This window comes from Megalops cyprinoides, chromosome 18 (genome assembly GCF_013368585.1).
Source record: "Megalops cyprinoides isolate fMegCyp1 chromosome 18, fMegCyp1.pri, whole genome shotgun sequence".
Classification (NCBI taxonomy): Eukaryota; Metazoa; Chordata; class Actinopteri; order Elopiformes; family Megalopidae; genus Megalops; species Megalops cyprinoides.
The window spans coordinates 19,654,804-19,673,985 of record NC_050600.1 but is presented as its reverse complement, the minus strand read 5'-3'; positions in this window follow the sequence as shown (position 1 = coordinate 19,673,985).

The following is a 19,182-nucleotide window of genomic DNA, read 5'->3' as shown; positions in this document are numbered from 1 at the left end:
ATTCGCTAAGAAGAGGGTCATTAAAGCAGAGCTTCTGTCAGGTTGTTACTTGTTTTGAATATGTGATCAGAGGGTATTTCCGTTCAGAAAGCCTCTGGGCGGGGGCTTTTATTTTGCCCCTCTGGTGAGCTCCAGAGTTCATTACAGCTTGTTGTTTTGCTATGGTTATGTAGGAACATGGCCCATTCCGTCGATGGTACAAGTTTGGTATGCATGTCAGACAAGGCTACAGTATTGACCAGAAGTACAGTACCTGTCTTTGAATTTAATGTGAGTCCTTCCATTAATGCAGAATAACAAAAACAGGACGATAATTTTCAAGGTGTGTACTTTTATTTTAGGTCTAGATTGTGTGTTATTTTTTATTTAAAAAAAAAAAAAAGTGAAAGATTTTTAGAATTCCACAGAAAGGTTCTGCCTTTAAACTTCACCTAAGTGATGGTGAGTTGTTGCAGTTATTGGGAAATACAACTACTTGCCAGCAGGGGGAGCCAAAGAGCAGCACAGATCCTCCTGCAGGTAGCACTTCAGAACCGATGCCCACAGTGTCTCCTCTGCAGCTGTCAGAAGGTGGGCTGTGTTACAGAGCTACCTCTGTGTATAATTAGCTACCGCTGCGGTGGTGGAAATGAAAGGCAAAGACCATAGCTAATGCACCCATTGCCAGTGCTGATTTCAGAACCCTGGCTGTTAGTATATGCAGTTGAGAGAGGGCACAATAATCTTTCAGCATGGTCAACATAATACCAGTCAATTGTTGATGAATCTTGGCAGGTGATACACAAAACTGTTTAGAGAGTGGGGTTGAATTAGGATGCCATAGTTTACCATAGTTTCATTCAGTATACTGCACCTTAACTTCAGAGAATCTGACATGAATCAGTTCCATGTTCCCTCATATAATAATAAAGGATAATAATAATAATAAATAATAAACTCGAGCATTAAAAAATTAAAGCCACATCTTTGGCCTAGATCTTTTTTTGCAAAGATCTAGGCCCTTTTATGCAACCTGTTTTCCCTTTTATGCAACCTGTTTCGGAATCCCCAGCTGGACCCTGCAAGCACCTTTGCACTCATGAAAGAATGCTGAAGTAATACAAATGCGTTCACACGCAGCACCTGTTTTACAAAATACAAGTCACACTGCGTGCAACAGTGAAGTGGGCGCTCGTTGGAGCTTCGGTGCTATTCCACTGAGGTCATCCGAGCAAGATGTTCTACCACTGCGGGCTCCCAGTTCTTGGCGAAATGACACAGCAGGTTTTGAAGCATAGCCGTAGGGCTAAGCCTGCATTCAGTGTAAATACCATGCTGACTGAACCGCTTGGGACCCCACAGTGGATAACAGAAGCTCAGAATAACAGGGCAAGGGATGAGCTGCTCTCTAACTTATTTCTAAATCGATACTGCTCGATACAGTACTCAATACTGTAAATAGCTGTGCAAGTCATAAGCCTTCCCCTGTTATAAATAACCCGCTGTGATGTAGGGGATAGTGCTGACATATTGAATGAACTGCACTGAAATACACCACATGATCAGAAATGAGTCAGGACTGTAAAACCCCAAAGGTTGCACTGAACAGCAAAAGGTCAGGTCAGCAGTTGGAGAGGTTGTAACAGCCCACAGGACTCATCCAGACCAAGATCCAAACAGCCATCCAGAGCCACAAGAACATCCAGCACAAACCCCAGGGAGGTTTGGAGGGAGCAGAGCAGGTTAGCAAGTAAATGGCATTCACAGCAAAATGGCGGCTTGCTTGCCCTTGACATCATGAAGACAAGCTGAATCTAATAAAAACAAGGCAATGTCTGGATTTAGGTTTCCGAAGGGCAGCTGTTAATTTTTCTTTTCTATTGTTTGTAAGAACCCGGATGCTGAAAGTTTCGGCTGTATTAGTTTGCGCCCACGGCCAGACAACTGGATGAGAACGGCAGCTAATTACTGTGGGATGACATGATCGATAAAGAATGTCTGGAAGATCAAATGTGGAGATAATGTTCACGACCTTTAGACATACTGTAAGCGTTTGGAGTTTTTTAAGCCTTTACTGTATCTTGTTAAAGCGATAACGTTGCTCGTGGGTAGTTCTTATCTGGCAAATTGCACTGCTCGGATATAATTAGTCATCAAAGAATGATTTCTCATCAGAGGCATAGCACTACACTAATAATCTGTTTCCCAGAGGCATCTTGGAGCAAGCCTCCAAAAATATCATTTAGAAACAGTGTTTTTCTGCTGCTGCTTAATTATTTTACTTATTCATTTTTAATATTTTACGCGATCACGTGAGCAGCAGTGTGGCGTCATGGTTACCAAACGGTTTCTGCTCCGGTTCCCTGGTGGACTGACTGGTGTTGTAGCCTTTGGTAATTGAGTCTGAGTTAAGCCCCTTGGTAAAAATCTTACGTTAGCTCCATCAGTCACCTTGGTTACGGGCATCGACTGGGGTCGTAAGTATGTCACACTCTAGTGACCAGTCAATGAGTAGCTCACAAAATATCAGTAACATTACAGTATTCAGATTGTTTAATTATTTCCATATAATTCCAATATTACACGAGCTAAATATGTAGCTCGGGATATTTTCATCAGTTTGAAGCAGAAAAGGTTTGCGACCCCTAAACAAATGACTAACAATCAATAATGCTAAATAATACTATTAATCAATATTAATAACAATCAATAGCGCTTAATTGTTGCATTTTGAGTATGTCTAATCTGGCCCAAAAACCGATTGCGATCATTATTTTCTGCAGCACGATCCGAGTCAATGGAGACGCGTGTTGGAGTGTGCGGTGTAGGCTCGTCAGAGCACATTCCTGCCGGGGGAAGAGGTGGGACGGACGGAGGCAGAGAGAGAATGAGAGAGCGAAAGAGAGAATGTGGCACTGGAGAGCAGGCTTTTCATCCGTCAGATGAAGGCAGCGAGACAGACAGGGATCTTAACAGAAATGTCCGGGAGGTGAAGGTCGACAGGTCCCATCTGCCCACACAGACTCCATCAGCCGCTCACAATGGCGTTAATGGGGGCCTCGCCGGACCCAGGCGGTCACGCTTGACTCCGCGCTCTGGAGAGGATTGTTTACGAGCGCCGGTGTATCGAACACTTCGCTGAGAGAAATCTTTCCCATAGAAAGTGGCAATTTAAATGATTCCCCGTTCAGTCCTCTTTAAATGTTTGCCGCAAACTAAAACTATAAAGAAAACTTTAATAATTCGCTCTTCTCGGATGCGTGCTCCTTGGCTGTCATGAGCGAGGGATTTCACAGAGCGTCAATTAACATTCTACTGTAAGTAATTAATTTTCATTATGCTGTACATCCTTCGCATATGAAAATGTTTTTGTCTCGGTAGACTTGATTTAATTTAATTTAAAATAATCCACTATTCTTTCTCATTTGGTTATGAAACATTAACAACAATAAGGAGGGGTTCCTGAGTAGCTCAGTGGTTAAGGAACTCATTTTGAGCGTAGGCTGAGCTGTATGGACAGGATCTGGCCCTGGCCTCGTTCTGCCGGTTCTAAGAGTGGGTGCATCAGCAGAAGTTTCTCCCCTCAATGCTCTTGGACACTGACTCATCAGACACCTGTGGGTTGCTCAGATGACATCAGAAAAGCCACGCCTATCCTCCAGCAGGCTTTTGGCACACCGTAGTGCTCTTGGGAAGTAAGTGTGCAACCCTTCAGCACTAAGTCTAGACCACACTACACAGCCATATCTACATCACACTGTTTCCTTTGCAGGGATGCATCAAGTACATTTGTTTAGACAGAAGAGTGGCAATGTAGAGTTTTGAATTGCGGCAATTTATTGATATATGGTAGCAAACTGAGATTCTTGTTATCAAGCATTGCCATGAGTCCTCACGGAAACAATCCTGTTGTCAATGGCAAAAGTACTGATGTGAAATGTGAGTACTTGGCATGGCAAAATGGCTTCCCTGTAAAAACACTTTTGTTTTGCTGCAGTATGAATTTCCTGACTGGCTTCAGCCATTTGCAACAAGATCTCTTTGGACACATACACAGAGGGAGCAAGAGGACATTACGTGAAACCCGGAGTTTACCACACACTTACTGTGACACACACACACACACACACACTACTAACTGACTGGTACTAACAAATAGGTCAGCAATCTGAAATAATGTTCAACAAGTGGTCAATTGTATACATCAAAAAAAAAAAAAAATCATTTAATTATTATAACTTGGGACATTTCTGAAGAGAATGTGATCTTTCACATACTTTTTGCAGTGTTCATATGCAGCAAGAAAGTGCAAAATGGATTAAGTTTTGGTAATAGCTGTATAGCTATATGAACTGTCATCTGACCTCTGTGAGTTTAAATAATGTTGCAAATGATGTTGCAAAGTAAAAGTTTGCGAGGACTAACACCTGAAATTTTGGGTTATTTTTCTAGGACGCACTGAAAAGGCGTTAAATCCAGATACTGTGTAGGCATGCTCGTATGCCATCCACCTGTAACTTGGCTGCCATCCCAGCTTTTAGCAAATTCATAACACATTTTAGAAATAAATCAGGTTACTCTAAAGAAAATGTTCATTCTATCTAGTGGAATAAACAGAAGATTCAAAACTGTTGCTGGTAATTCAATAGAAGCCCATCTGAATATATGAAAAGGGGAAAATACCTCTCTAAAAAGCATGTACAAATCAATCCCTTAATAGAAACTGGGGATTCTTGTTCTATTTTTCACCTCTGCAGATCTCACTTCATTTCTGCAGATATTCCAAAGTGAAAAGATGACATGCATTTACCTAAGGCAGATAGTTTCTTCCTTCGTGATGGAGACCATGCAGTCGCACGAAAGAACCTAAACCTTATTGAATAAAAGCTTTCTATACACAAGCTGTCTGGAATACCACCATCATTTTGTGCACCTGTGATTTACATAACAATATTAGCAATGACTTCACCCACACAGTCACACACACACTTTCTCAGGAGCAATTGCTAAGTTATGCTAAATGATTAAGTTGTACATTAAATTGTACATACAATTTTGTATGTTATTTTTCCTATATGAAAAAAAACAACACAATGCTTGCAAAAACACTACACAAACACTGAGAAATAACTATGTCAGCTAGCATACACTTATGTGTGTTATGTCATTGTCTGTGTCGTAAGGGAAGACCTTATGTAGTCTCAATGTAGTAAAAACCTGTAATTGTTCCATGTGTTCAAAACAAGACTGATATTATAAATGTATACTCTGTTTGTGTCTGATTTTTTAAAAGAATTTGGGTTTGCTTTAACGTTTTCATCCCTAGCCATGAAATCTTACGCATGTGGCTCGGTGGCAAAGACTGCAACAGGATTGCGGGTTTGAATCCTACATATGGTGCTTTTGTCGTATCCTTGAGCAAATGACTTGATGTGAATAGCTTCAGTAAATTTCACGCTGTACAAATGGATAGAGTGTATGCTGCAGGTAAGTGTATCGCTGCAGGTATGGTTGTCTGCTAAGCAGCTGAAAACCATTGTACTGCTGTGTGAGATGCTCAAAAAATTACAGGGATTTAATCAACGGAGCCTAACTGCTTCCCACCACGTTTGATTTCACAGCTGCTGAACATTTATTTTTAATGGGCCTTTACTACAAAAGAAATAAATAGCTCAGTGTGGGTTTGTTTGAATTTTTATCAGCCACGTCGGCAAACGCGTATCGAAATGTAAATTCCTTGTATCTTTCCCTCTGTCAGAGAATGTATTTATAATTGGCACACGAATGAGAATGTATAATTGTATTTATAGTTGTCCCTGTCCACTCTTTTGCACACAGACACAAGTGCACCGCGCACACACCAGCCTCAGTATTTTTAAGATCATACTGTCAGGCACACATAAACACTTTTACAACACTGAAGAGAGGTTGATAGCATTAAATTGCTCTGGTGTGAGCATAGGTATTCACACTGACTGACTCTCTTTTAAGATAATATGAAATTCAACCCTGGTGGAAAAGAGTAGACAGCCCCTGTCTGGCATCGGTATAATATGAGAGCTTACTATCTCATCAGGAAGAAATTCCGAGGTCCTACATTGATGTTGACACAAAATGTATTTTTCATTCCATCCTATAGGTGACACTGTTTTCTATGGAATAAGATACTTCCATGATTCTTTCCCCTCTCTGTCTCTTTCTCTGCTTTTGAGATGGGGAAAGATAAGCAATATTACAGCTGTTTATGCCATGGGTACAAGTCCTGTCTTACTGTAAACTCTTGAAGTACCAGCAGTAGTGTATAAAACTATTACAGGACCAACAGTGAGGAGTAACAAGTGGAAGTCTAAAAGTCCTCTCTTTGGAAACTTGATTACAAGACCAGTAGCAAGCAGTACTGTGGAAAAAGTCCTCTCTTTGTAAACGCGATTACAAGACCTGAAGGAAGCAGTAATGGGAAAAAGTCCTCTTTGTACATCTGTATTGTAACTACAGAGAAGCAGGGTGCAGATTAGAGCAGAGTTTTGGTGATTAGAACCAACAGGTTGTGCAGTTGGATCCAGTCCAGGGTGAGACATTCCTGTGGTAGCCTAGAGTAAGATACTTCACCTGATTTGCTTCAGTATGTATTCACCTTCACAAGTGGATGCTATGTAAACATCTAGGCTCTTTAAGTGTCTCTGGATGAGGGTGTCTGTTAAATAAATAAATACCATGCCTAGGTGGGGATTCAGGAAAGTTTCTCAGGCAGAACAAAACAGAAGGAACATCCCCCCTCCTTTTTACCTTAATACATTCATTTCTCTGAGATCAGCAACTTTCTTATGACAAAGCCTCTCTTTGAGGAAGGATGATTTAGCTGTCTTCACATCTACAAAATGAGTAATATACTTTTGTGAAATGTGCAGAGCGGGTATGTGGAGTAAGAGGGAGATGCAGAGAGAGTGCATTGGCATGCTGGTCCATCAGTGTCCATCCATCCCCGCTTTCGCCCATTTAGAGTGCACCTCAGCTCCTCACATTTGCTGAGGTAGAGCCGATGAAAAAGTGAACTCTCCACGCACGTCATGTGAATATTATTTACAGGACCTGAAGCGTTGCTCTCGCTCGATCTCCCATTCTCTTTTACTCTTTCGCTCTCTTTCGCTCTCTCTCCCTCTCACTCTCTGGTGGCCACCTCTCAGATTCCTGCTTGCGTCTCCAAAAAAACATGCCATTCGATACTATACGTCTCCCCCCCCCCTCTACAGAGTGCTGACTGTGTGAAAGGAGTCAGCAGTCCTGCCTGTATCCTAATGTCTCTTGTCTTGCTGTGGATTTTGCAAATAAATCAGAGCATTCAAGCGCCATTTATCATTTATGCAGTATCTGCTTTTTAAGTCAGTATTCCAGAACATAAGGCATATACAACGTCTTTTTTTCCTGAACAGGTACTTTTACTTTACTTGAAATCGCTTGGTCTTTGCAAAATCCCTCTGGATTTAGGGAGACACTCGAGATTCGTGTCACTTGAGATTCCTCTCACTTGAGGTTCCTTCTGACCCAATGTGTGATGGAAATACATATGGATGTCTGTGGTTTTCGTCCTGTGTCCTCTCTTAATTGTGTTAATTCCTAGTAATGCAAAATTTGACAATATGTAAGGTACATATGTACACAGAATATAGCAGGGGGAAATTCAGATTTTTGCATTGTACACTGGTATCATTGCTGTTTTTTCTGGATAGCTGATAACAATAGTGATTTTATTGTCAGCATTGCAAATGGTACCTAGGGTTGTTCTTTGAGAAGGAAAAACCCATGGAAAGAGTTTGGCTGGATGTGCATAAATCACCCTGGCAAAGTGTCATGTGACTGTTGTGTCCAACTAAACACGTTCCCTCAGGCTTGAATACATATCAGCCCATTAACTCACATGTGAATGTGATCTGAATGCTTTATATTGTTGTTCTCCCTCAATATTGTTCGTGTAACATGCAATTGCACGTGGCCTTTGAGTTTTCTAGTCTACCTACTGTGTATCCAATTCAAACATCAGTTGATAGGAGCAAATATTGTCAAATTCTTTGTATGTATTATACACACACGTACACACATGCATACATAAATACACAAACTGCCCCATTGACATCGGTTTATTTCAGATGGTTCGGATTCTGCTGGCTGAAAGCACTATGTAGGTGACTGCTGGGTAAACAGTAATCGCTCCTCCCCATGTTTTGATTGGCCGATAGGACTGGATGTGGGACCCACAGCCTCGATGATTCATTTCTATTCCGTCTGTTCAGTCACTTCCTCATCAGGGCATCACTTCATCTGAGTGAAATTACCACTCCTTGGCCAAGAAACGGCACCTCTTGGTCTCATTAATCCAAACATTTGTCCAGCCGGCCAATCGCAAACGATCATCTCGGAGCGACCGCCCAGAGACACCAATTTTCTGGCAGGTAGCTTCGGCGCTAATGTTCCCAGGTTTGTGATTCGTAATAAGAATCCGAGTCAAAATTATGATGTAATCTGGCCCCAAATCGACCGCACCATATGGTACTGATGTAAAAACTGAACATTGCTCTGTGTGTATGAGCCGTGACCTTGCTTTTCCCTGAAATCTTCATGCTGTTACCAGTAATAAATGAGGATGGAAATCAATCACTTACTCTTTTAATTCATATGTTGAATTAATATGCTTGATGATACAATAAAATAAAATAAGCTCATTCTTTTTATGTCGTGTGAATTGCAGACAATGAATTAATAAAGATGATGTCTGGAATTGTGAATAGTTTGGGATTAATTGGAATGTAATTATGTAAATCTTAAAACCTCTAAAAAATGGAAATGAATCTTTTCAGAAGCCGAGGTCTGTATCCATTCATGGGTAGAATCTGTACTCGTGTGTGACAAAGCACGTACAGTTTGCACAGAATGAAAGTAATAAAAATATACACCACAGAATGAAACAACCTACTGGTTACCTTCCTCAGATGAGACAGATAATCTGAATATTATTACTTTGTGTTTGGGAGGCATTTTACATGTAGAAACAAGCTCGCGCTCAAAATGATAAAAAAGAATAATGAATTTAGAGGTCACAAGGTCAGTTGAATTTGCACCTTAACATTTAGATGCATAAAAGAGATTACATTTACCTCCATATTATATGTATGCAGCACATAATATCATCATGCCACTTTTTATTATTTCTGAAATATCTTTTTTAATAACGTTCCAAGTCCATGCAGAAAAACAGATAAGATATTCACACAAAAGAAAAAAAGGTGTAGGTCATACAGATGTTACAATGTGTTATTAAATGATATACAGTAGTTTCTCTGTTCTTGCTCCCCCCTCCCTTTCACCTCCCCTCTCCCCCTCCCAAAGCTCTTCCCTTCATTTCTCCCACTCCCTTCCCTATTCCCTGCCTTCCTTAACAAAACAGGAAAGTGAAACGTTAACAAAACCAAAAAATGATGTGCATTATAAATCTGATTGAAAACTTCATAGTTTGAGTTTAAAACAACTGGAGTGCATTACATTACATTCATTTAGCAGACGCTCCTATCCAGAGTGGCTTCCAGCACAAAAGAACAGGAGTGTATCCATTCAAGCTGAATGAGCAACAGTGTTAGACCAGGCTAACAACTCCCAAACCAGTGAGTGTGAGCATAACAATGTTTAAGCCCTGCCACAAGTTAATTTGTACAAGCTGATTAGGCAGCCTAGAACACACGCTACCATACATCAGCAACTAGATCACAGAATCCAAAACGCATTGCAATGCTACGCATAAAATAAACAGCAAGTACTACGAGAAGCAGATGTTAGGGGGTGGGGACTGAGGTGGAACCAAGATGCAGTCTGAAAAGGTGATTCCGCTGTCCTGAGCCCCGTGGGAAGTTATTCTACCACTAAGGGACCCATAGAGATAGGGATCATGTCTGAGAGGACCAACCCTATCAGGATGGGACTGTCAGTTGCCCCATGGTTGCAGAGTAAACTTGAAGAACAATGCATGCACATCCCATTTGGAGTTATGAGCTGTTGTCTAGTGGCAGGCAAAAATTGGTAAGAATGGCAGACAATGGCCTGGGCTTCCAAGGAGATGAAAGGACTATAATGGGGAAATTTCTTAATCTGTGCTGGCTGTGCAAATTCTCATAATACAATATAAAGGGATGACAAGATGCTCTCAAATTTGTCCCTTGAGCCTTTCAGGCAGAACATGACTTTTTCAAGTTGAAGTCGCAACAACTCCTATAATTCCTATTCCTACAATTCCTATAACTTCTTCTGTAACTTTTATAAATGTAATAGTGGAATGGATAAGATTTCTTCTTATGGAAATCACGTCTATAACAGAACTATATTTACAGATGGATTAACCAGGCCATATGATACAGTACAAAAATAAATGTACAGGTTGTATCCTAAAAATAGCTGTGCTGATGTGATTTCACACATATCACAGAGGAAGTTGTTCACATCTGCACGCCTGAAATAGACTTGCATGAGAGTAAAGGTAATTTGCCTGAATCTGCTGTGGGCCAGGTCAGGTCCAGCCCCTACCCTGGCTAATTTGCCATTTTTCAGGAGGATATGGTGAGGCATTTAAAACCGGATTAACCCGAACGTAGAACAGGGTGATGACGCTCCTTGATATAAAACAGCCTCTCGGCACTCAGGTGAAAAAGAGCTGCCCGGGTTCTGCTCCCAAACGGGCTTCAGATTAGCCAGAGTTTGAGAGGTTTATGTTGCAGAATTCATTTTAGTCATAAGAGATCCAAGGCTTGCTTTTAGAATTCAGCACCTGTAAGTTATCAATGGGGATGGAAGGGGGAACATTAAGCAAAAGAACCAACTTCCTTATGCATAAGGGACTAAGGATTGTGATCTTGGCCAAATTAATTTCTGTGAGAGCTGCTTAAATGAGGGGCCAAATTAGTGGTGTATTTTAATGCTTGTGATTGCTTCCCTGAATTCTATGTTGAAAGCTGGATCCAAACAAGACAATGAAGTGATTACACTTCAGCAGTTTCATCATTGGGTTGCTCTCTGTATCTTATAATACTTTCTAACATTCAGATCAGAACTTACACAAATGGGACTGCTTTGTTACACACAGTAGCAGTCCAAAGTTTAGAAACACCTAATTAAGGTAATGGGAAACATGCATTCAAAGACATTTTGATCTAAAGACTTATGCTTAAATGCTTGAAATTCTTAGACAAATATAAATCCTGAAGTTGATGCCTATGTATGAATTTCGTTCCAAAAAAAATAATAATTTTAAAAAACATTTTGGCTATTTTGAAAAATCTAAAATATAAGATTATGTTTGTTTAGGTTATGTTTGTTTTAAAAAAAAATGGTCACTGTGTGATTCCATTAGTAGTTTTGATATCTTTACTATTATTCTAAGATGTAAAATAGTATAAATAAAGAAATAAAAGTGTTTCCAAACTTTTGGCTTGTATGAGTGAGGAGATGAGCAAAAGTTGACCGTTCAAGGAGGAGAGATCAGCATCCACCCAACATACCTGAACAGGATTACGCTGCACCCACAAGTATTGTTTTGTATGTTACAAGGCCAATAATGTAGACACTTTGGGAGGGCCAACGGAAATGACAGGATTATAGGGGTGTATCAGTGAAAACGGCTGAAATGTATTGTTGATCTCCTATGATGTATTGTTTTTGCCGCCTGTCGGGGAGCTAATTTGGGTTGATCAGTCGGGAGGCCGCTGATTGACGAGTCCGGTTGCTTGGGAGTCCTGCTGGCTTTATCTCTGAATTTGCAGGCTGTGTGGCTCCAAGGCTTGGGTAACGGCCGCGCCACTTTTGTGGTGGACAATGCCACAGACGCAGCCTGTAAATTAAGACATTCTTCATGGACGTTTCAGGGGAGGGGGACAGAGGCACAGCATTTGCCTGAAAGTGTGAAGTTGAATCGTTGAGTTCATTCGGTCTGACAGTCTTTTGTTTTTTATGTTCTTGGATGCTAAAAGAAGCAATTGCCCCGTATGAGTATGCTTTGAATGTTTCCACAGAGGCGCATCTCCGGGGAGGAGTTAGTTTCAGTAAAATCCTGATTTCAGAGGTAATTATATTGACATATTCACTGTAGAGAGAAGACTAAATTGCCAGGGTTTGAAGGGAGAATGTTGATCAGGGAAAAACAGTTCAAATGGTACTTGGATAATGTGGTAGTGTGGAGTAAAGATGTGCACGGAGAAAACTAAATGTTGATATTCCGGAAATGATTTAGAGAGAGATACCGTATGGGATTGATGCAGTTCCATATCTGGTAGAGCTGAGAAAAAATGTGGCACATTGGCTGAGACCACAGGGATATGTGGAGACTGCCAGGTACAATCATACATGAGCCAATAAAATCAGTTGTTATTTTTTATATCAGAGAAGAGAATGTCCTCGTGTATCAATACAGTCATTTCTCCAGCTTTAGAGTAAAAAACTGAATGGAGCGTTATCCCTCCCACCTTTGATGGATTTTAAGGATATCACCAGTACACAAATGAAAAATGAGTGCTGGAAGAATGCCATCCCATCTACTGGAGATGAGTAAAGGTTGTATTTTATGTTTATGTACTGTTTATGTACTAATTTTAAATCTGAAAAAAGGAAAAAAAATGTTGTCATAGAAGAAACTGGACTATGTTTGAGCTGAAAAAGAAATTGTGAAAATAGTGGGCAGCAGTGTAGCATAGTGGTAAAGAGCAGGACTTGTAACTGAAAGGTTGCAGCTTTGATTCCCTGCTGGGGCACTGCTGTTGTACCCTTGTGCAAGGTACTTAACCACTTAACCCACAATTGCCTCCAGCTGTATACATGGGTAACATGTAAAAAATTGTAACCTCTGTAAGTCACTCTGAATAACAGCGTCAGCTGAATGTCAATAACGCAATGTAGCCCATAGTACAGAAACATAAATGTAAAGTGGATAACCGGAAAAGGTGGGAGCAAGCCTTATACACCCTCCCCTCTGGCCCTCTCCAAAGAAGTGCAACATTGTCCAAAAACATGAAAAATGCTGTATAAAAAGTGCTTTGTGATATAATACGTGTAAAATGCAAATGCTACAACCAAGACATTGGTTGAACGTTGGCATGATGCTGTAACTAAACAATGAACAAAGTAAACCCTTTCATCATTTGCTATAGCAGTAACCACAGTGACATTACGCAATCGGTCTGCACAAACCTTTATTTCCACCTCACCTACTGTAACCTCATTTCAGCACACAGAATGTGGATACACAATAAGTGGCCTTGGACCAACGTAGATGATTTTGTGCTTCTTACCTTATCCTCTTTTGCCTTGTCTGCTTCTGCATGTGATTCTCCTGCCCATCACATCGCTGCAAATTGATTTCAAGAGAATTAATTTCAAGGCTTAAGGCCTTTCTGAGGTGTTAAACTGAGAATTTATTATGATTATAGCCCCTGGTCTCTCAGGAAAGCAGACACATCCACAGGGCAGACACAGACGTAACCGCCTCCATTAAGCGTGATCCTCAGATACATGGGGGCAATATTATTATAATATAATATAATAATTATATTATAATATATTATATTATAATTATAATATATTATTTCATATTTGGTTCCAGTTTCGTGAAGCAATGGCTTTATTTGCTTGAGGTTCCTTTTCTTTTAGCCCAAAAAGCGCAGAGTTCAGGGAGAACGTGAATCAGAGAGGCCCCTGAAAGCAAAGCTAAGCGTGCTCCTGTGACAGTCAGCTCTCTTGGCTGTCAATGGTGCCAGCAAATCATCACGGGGCAAGGAGATGCTTTTTGTTGCCGCCAAGCAGCCAAGGAATAATGAGCATAGGCAGTCACTGGTGGTTTAATAACACTCCCTTCCCCTTTCTTAAGAATAATTCAGAAAAGGCAAATAGTTGGAGTAGGCCCTATTTCAGATTTCCCCCCCCTATGTCCCGTCACTCCTGCCATTTCTCCGCGAGCGACTCCCAGGGTTGTCTAGCTATATTTTAGCCTCTCCGTTTCAGTGGTTAAACTTGAGCATGCAACAAAGGACGTCAAGCAAGATAACTTCAACATCATAGCTGTCAACATTAGAGAGGGACCCTGCTGGTTCACAAGGAGTTTCTCTCCCTGGGTGGATGCAGGCGCTCGGAGCTCCAGCACCACGGGAGTCCGAGCTCAGTGAAGAACTCCCCTTTGCACCGGCTCATCAGTCAGGCCGCTGCTACCAGACCCCTTGATATCTTGTGTGAACTCAACCTCCATGGTCATTCTATCTACCATTGAAAAGACCTTGCCTGGCTTAATAGCCGATTCAGAGAGCTTGCTCTTTCCTCTTTTCTTTGAGATGAGTAGCTATGCGAGCTGGTGTTGAAGCTTAATTAAATACAGCGCTCTGCGCCTTAATGAAGTCAAACGTTACACGGGATGGAAATTATAGAAATGCTTTGGAGCAGCTGCAATTTAAACCGCGAGTCCCCGTTATTTTAATTGCATCTAGAATATCACTTGAATGTTTACAATATTTAGCTGCGTTTCCACAGAGCTGCGCCCATAACTGCCGCATAGACAGAGCACGCCGCCTCAATGGTAAGATGGGCTGTGCTTTACCCCTCAAGAGTAATTTCTCTGCTGTTAATTTCACTCTGGGTTGGGTGAGTGAGTTGCCAGTTTTATCGTTTTATTTCAACTCAGGCGGCGGAAAACCCCCGTAAATGAATTAACTTGGAAGTCTGAGTTTGGATGAAAGGGTGGCTGAAATGAAAACACGGTGAGATGAAAGGAGCCTGAGAAACGTTGACTGTAGAGTGATAACCGCTGTTAATGAACCGAGGTGTCGAGTAGAATGAAAGGGCTGTTCATGATATTTCAGTACAGGAGACATGGTTCATAAGTGCGTATAGAGATACATGTAGCAGGTGCACCACAGATATTATTTTCCATAGGCCAGAAATAAGAGGCTCACTGTTTTATTTGATTTATTATTTTAAAAATGCATTAAATGAATTCGGTCTAGACCTATAACAATTTCAGACAGTTCTAAATATTGCCACGAAAAACATATTCATCATATAATGGCATATTTAATCAAACGAAAAACAAAGATTATATTTCTTGATTTGTTTTATAATAAATCATGCTGCAGCGAACACATTTTCTTTATGACGTCGCAGTTTCTGAGAATATTCCCTCCGTTCTTCAGGGTCGCGCTATTGACTGTGTCACATTTTCTTTGCACTGTAGCCCGCCGCAATTAGCCGTAATTGTTGTCTTTTGTCAGCGTTACATTTCCCCGCAGAGCCGGGAGAGGTGAAAGTGCTCATATTATCAGTGGCACAACGGCTCCCTTAATGTTTAATCAATCATCTTAGGTTTTGTCGCTATTGAGGTGTTCCATCACACACTGGCCTTCTATTACGATCCCATTCAGTTTTTTTACAGCGAGATGAAACGCGTCCCGCTGAGCTCGAAATGAATGAAGTTCGGCCGATGAAATTCCACATGATAAAATTTGAAAGTCCGCTACCGGAAAAAAGGTCAACCCTATAAATGTGTGTTATTATAATTGTAATGTTTGGTTTTTAAAAATTTGGACTGAATGCCTCGGCTCAAAATCATTTCAGGCAAGCGATATTATTCGTAGAAAACGGATAAAGCACATCACACTCTCTTTGTTAAATGTAGCATGTCTGATTAAAATGGATTTAATATTATGATATATATTTAATACATGTTTTATTTAAGATCTTATTAAATTCAACACCTCCTTGCAACCTAGGTATTCAGATTACAGTATCTGACGACTATCATCTCACCCATGCTTTCCTGTTAGATTATTGAGATGGCCTGTCTGGCTCTTGATGAAAATTACAACCTTCTTTTGCAGGTTAAAACTAGTCATCTGCATTATATTAATAAAGATTTACAATGACATATATAAATGTAGCAACACTCAAAGTGATTACTAGGGTCTGTTTTGAAATATATAGACCAATCATGTATTAAAGTATTTCTCAATGATGGAAAAGTTCTGTCAAGGGAGAACATGTCTACAAAAAACCCTGTTCCTTGTTCAAAGGCTGTTTTTTTTTTTTTTTTTTGGAGGTAACCATGGGTAATTATTAGCGTGGGAGTCAGTTTGTTTTGAAAAGTGCTGGGGACAACGATGGGTTCGATGTGTTCACACCTTTTTAAAGTGGTGGGGACGAAATGGGCCACAACAAAAAGTGGTAGGGACATGTCCCCAGCGTCCCCAGTAAAATGAAGCCTATGGTAATTAGTCATGCTTTTGGGTCAGTGATTCACATCTATTACAGCCAACCAGGAAGTTTTCACTCTTGAAGTACATCAGCCTGAGTTGTGCATTGCAGGAGGTTGAAAATCTACAGATAAGTATTCAATGCATACATTTCTCATTTATCATTCCATACCACACTGTGTGGATTTGATGCAATTCAAAAGCCAAATGGCTCATTCAAAATACTTTTCTTCAACTGCAAATGATGCAAATGTGAACACCGGTTTTAAAAAAAAAAAAAAGGATGTCAAGCAAGTTTATATTCCCAGTGGCTCATGGGTCACAGTTCGGCTGTTACATTGCAGATGGTGCGTTGAAATGCAAATGCCTCATCCCAAGACAGCTGTGTTCCTAGAGATGAAAATAATTTTGCACACATTCTTAAATGTGCACCTTTTGCAACTCAGTGTGAACCCTCCATGTGTGCACTTGTCTCACACTGTTGCACACTCCCTCACAACCTCCTTTACAGTTTGGTTCTGCTGCACCAAAAGCACAAGGACAAGCAAGCATGTACAAAATGGGTAACCTTGCTACCAGTTGTTTTGATGTTAAAATGAACAGACAATAGGAAGACTGGTGCTTTGCTTCTTTGTCCCTCAGACATCATGGCTGCAGCCCACCCCGGCTCCAAGATGCCCTCTAAAGGTAAGTGTGATTGGAGTTCCACTGCACCTACAGGAAATCTTGCTCTGTACTGAAGAAAGGGACACAAGCTTAGCTTTGCCCACACTGTGGTTACTCAGCGCCCCACACTTTGCAGCCTCAAGGCCCCAGCGCAGTTCCCAGCTGAATCTTCCCCTCCCTCTTGCCTGACGAGAGGAGTAAGGTAAGAGCTCCACCCTCCTGACTACCCCCCCCCCACACACACACACACACACAAAAGAGAGATGGTATTATAGCGCAAAGTCACTGCCGGGTCACAAGGCAATGTCGGGTCAGCATAATCTTCAAAAAAAAAAAAAAAGAATACATACATTAAAAAGCTGAGCAATCCCTCAAATCTCTTGTCTTTTTAGGCACAGGCCAGCTACTGCGTCATCTTGGTCATCGCTGCCAAGACCCGAGCCCCTGCCAAATGATAAAGCTCTGCAACTCTCAGCCTCCTCCCAGTGTCGAACACACACAACAAAGCTACCATCGTAATAAAAGCCTCCCTTATCTGAGAGCGGAATGCAGCCCATCATCACACACAGCTCTCCTTGCCAGTCTGGCTCCTCCGTCACATCAGATACTCATCCCAGTAACACCCCGAACTTCCCTGTCAGCTGGCCTCTCCCGGTCTGTCTTCCCTGCCCCTGCAAGTCACCCCACCATCAGCAGCCACCGCGTAAAACCAAACACACAGACCCCAACAGTGTTGCGTTAGGGAGTCAGCAGCCCCTCACACCTACTCTGTTGTTTTTAAATATCTCTCCCAGCTCCTGCCGTAATTAGGAATGAGACGCAGGGGCACCACATTCCAGCCCGCAAGCCTAGCTCGCACCGACCTGCCCGCTTTCCAGCTTCTGGTAAGTTCCCCAACTGTTGACACACTTACACATGAACCGGCGTGAAAGTTTGGAGGGAACACATGCGTGGAGTCATTAATCGTGTTGATTTTCGCTCGAAACACTATCATTCCAAGTGCATTAATTCTGCCCGACAAGTCATTAGCCCAGCTCGAGACACTCCTCTGTATTATCAGAGGATGCTTTAAAATCCTCCCGCGTCCAGGCTGTCATACCCACTCACTTCATTTCCCCATCCTTTTCCCGCTGCAAACCCATTGTTTTCACAGGGGATTTGGATCTGAAGTGCACCCAACCCTTGCGCAAACAGCCACATACAAATAGCTTTCCTCAGGCGATGCACTATTGCTTAAAGAGGGCACAAAGAAAAACCCCAAAGTGTTAGCTGTTTTCTGTGATAGAGCTTTCAATTGGCATTATTATCAAGGACTAGTATACTGCCATCTTTTGACCAGTCATCAGCTTCCTACTGTAATACCTAGTCACTTTGTGTTTCATTGATTTTGGGTGCATCTTGTGGACCTAAATTTGATGTATATTGTAGCCTGATAGAGGGCCAAGCAAAATGGTAGCACATTAAATATGATATTGATTGGCCACATGGTGGCGCTACAGCAGATGATCACATATAAACCCCCAAGCATATACAGTATAATGTTCAAATGAGAGTCACATATATTTTGTTGTCTTCCTCACAATGAACATTTTTGAAATTATGCTCAATATCTGTAATATCAGATTTAGAGCCATTTCAAATAGATATAAATTTGCAATTGATTTGGCTTGAATCATGAGCATCTTAATAATGTAACTTTTTTGGTGCAGAGCACCCTAAAGCATGATGACCTCCTCATGAACTGTGTACAGCTTACAAAGAGATATGAGTGATCCTTGCATTACCCTAAATCTAAATAGCAAACAGGAACTGTGTTCAACAACATGGTAGGCACTAGCCAATCAAATTGTACCATTGTGTAATTTTTACAAACAATGGAAATGATAAAAGTCCAAGTACTAATAATTATTCTTAGTGGTTACCTTAATTAAAAGGTTTCACCAAGTTCAACTACCATATGGGATTGCTGCTTTTATAGTGCTTTTTACAGAACTGTATATAGCAGCAGTATAAAGACTGTCCCATGATGTCGCAACCACTTGGGATTTTGTGTAAAAACACCCATAAGACATCTCATAATAGGTAAGTCAAACTGAAGCTAAATTGTATACATAGGGTCTTTATGGCCGCACAACCTAAGACGACCTGTATTCCATCTGTAAACCACAACCTTAACCCTAGTTTAACCAGAACATCTGGGATTTTCCCTCCTCACGGATGTTCTAGCATTTTCAGAAAGCTTTCATTAGGAGGCTTTGACATAATTAGGAAGCTT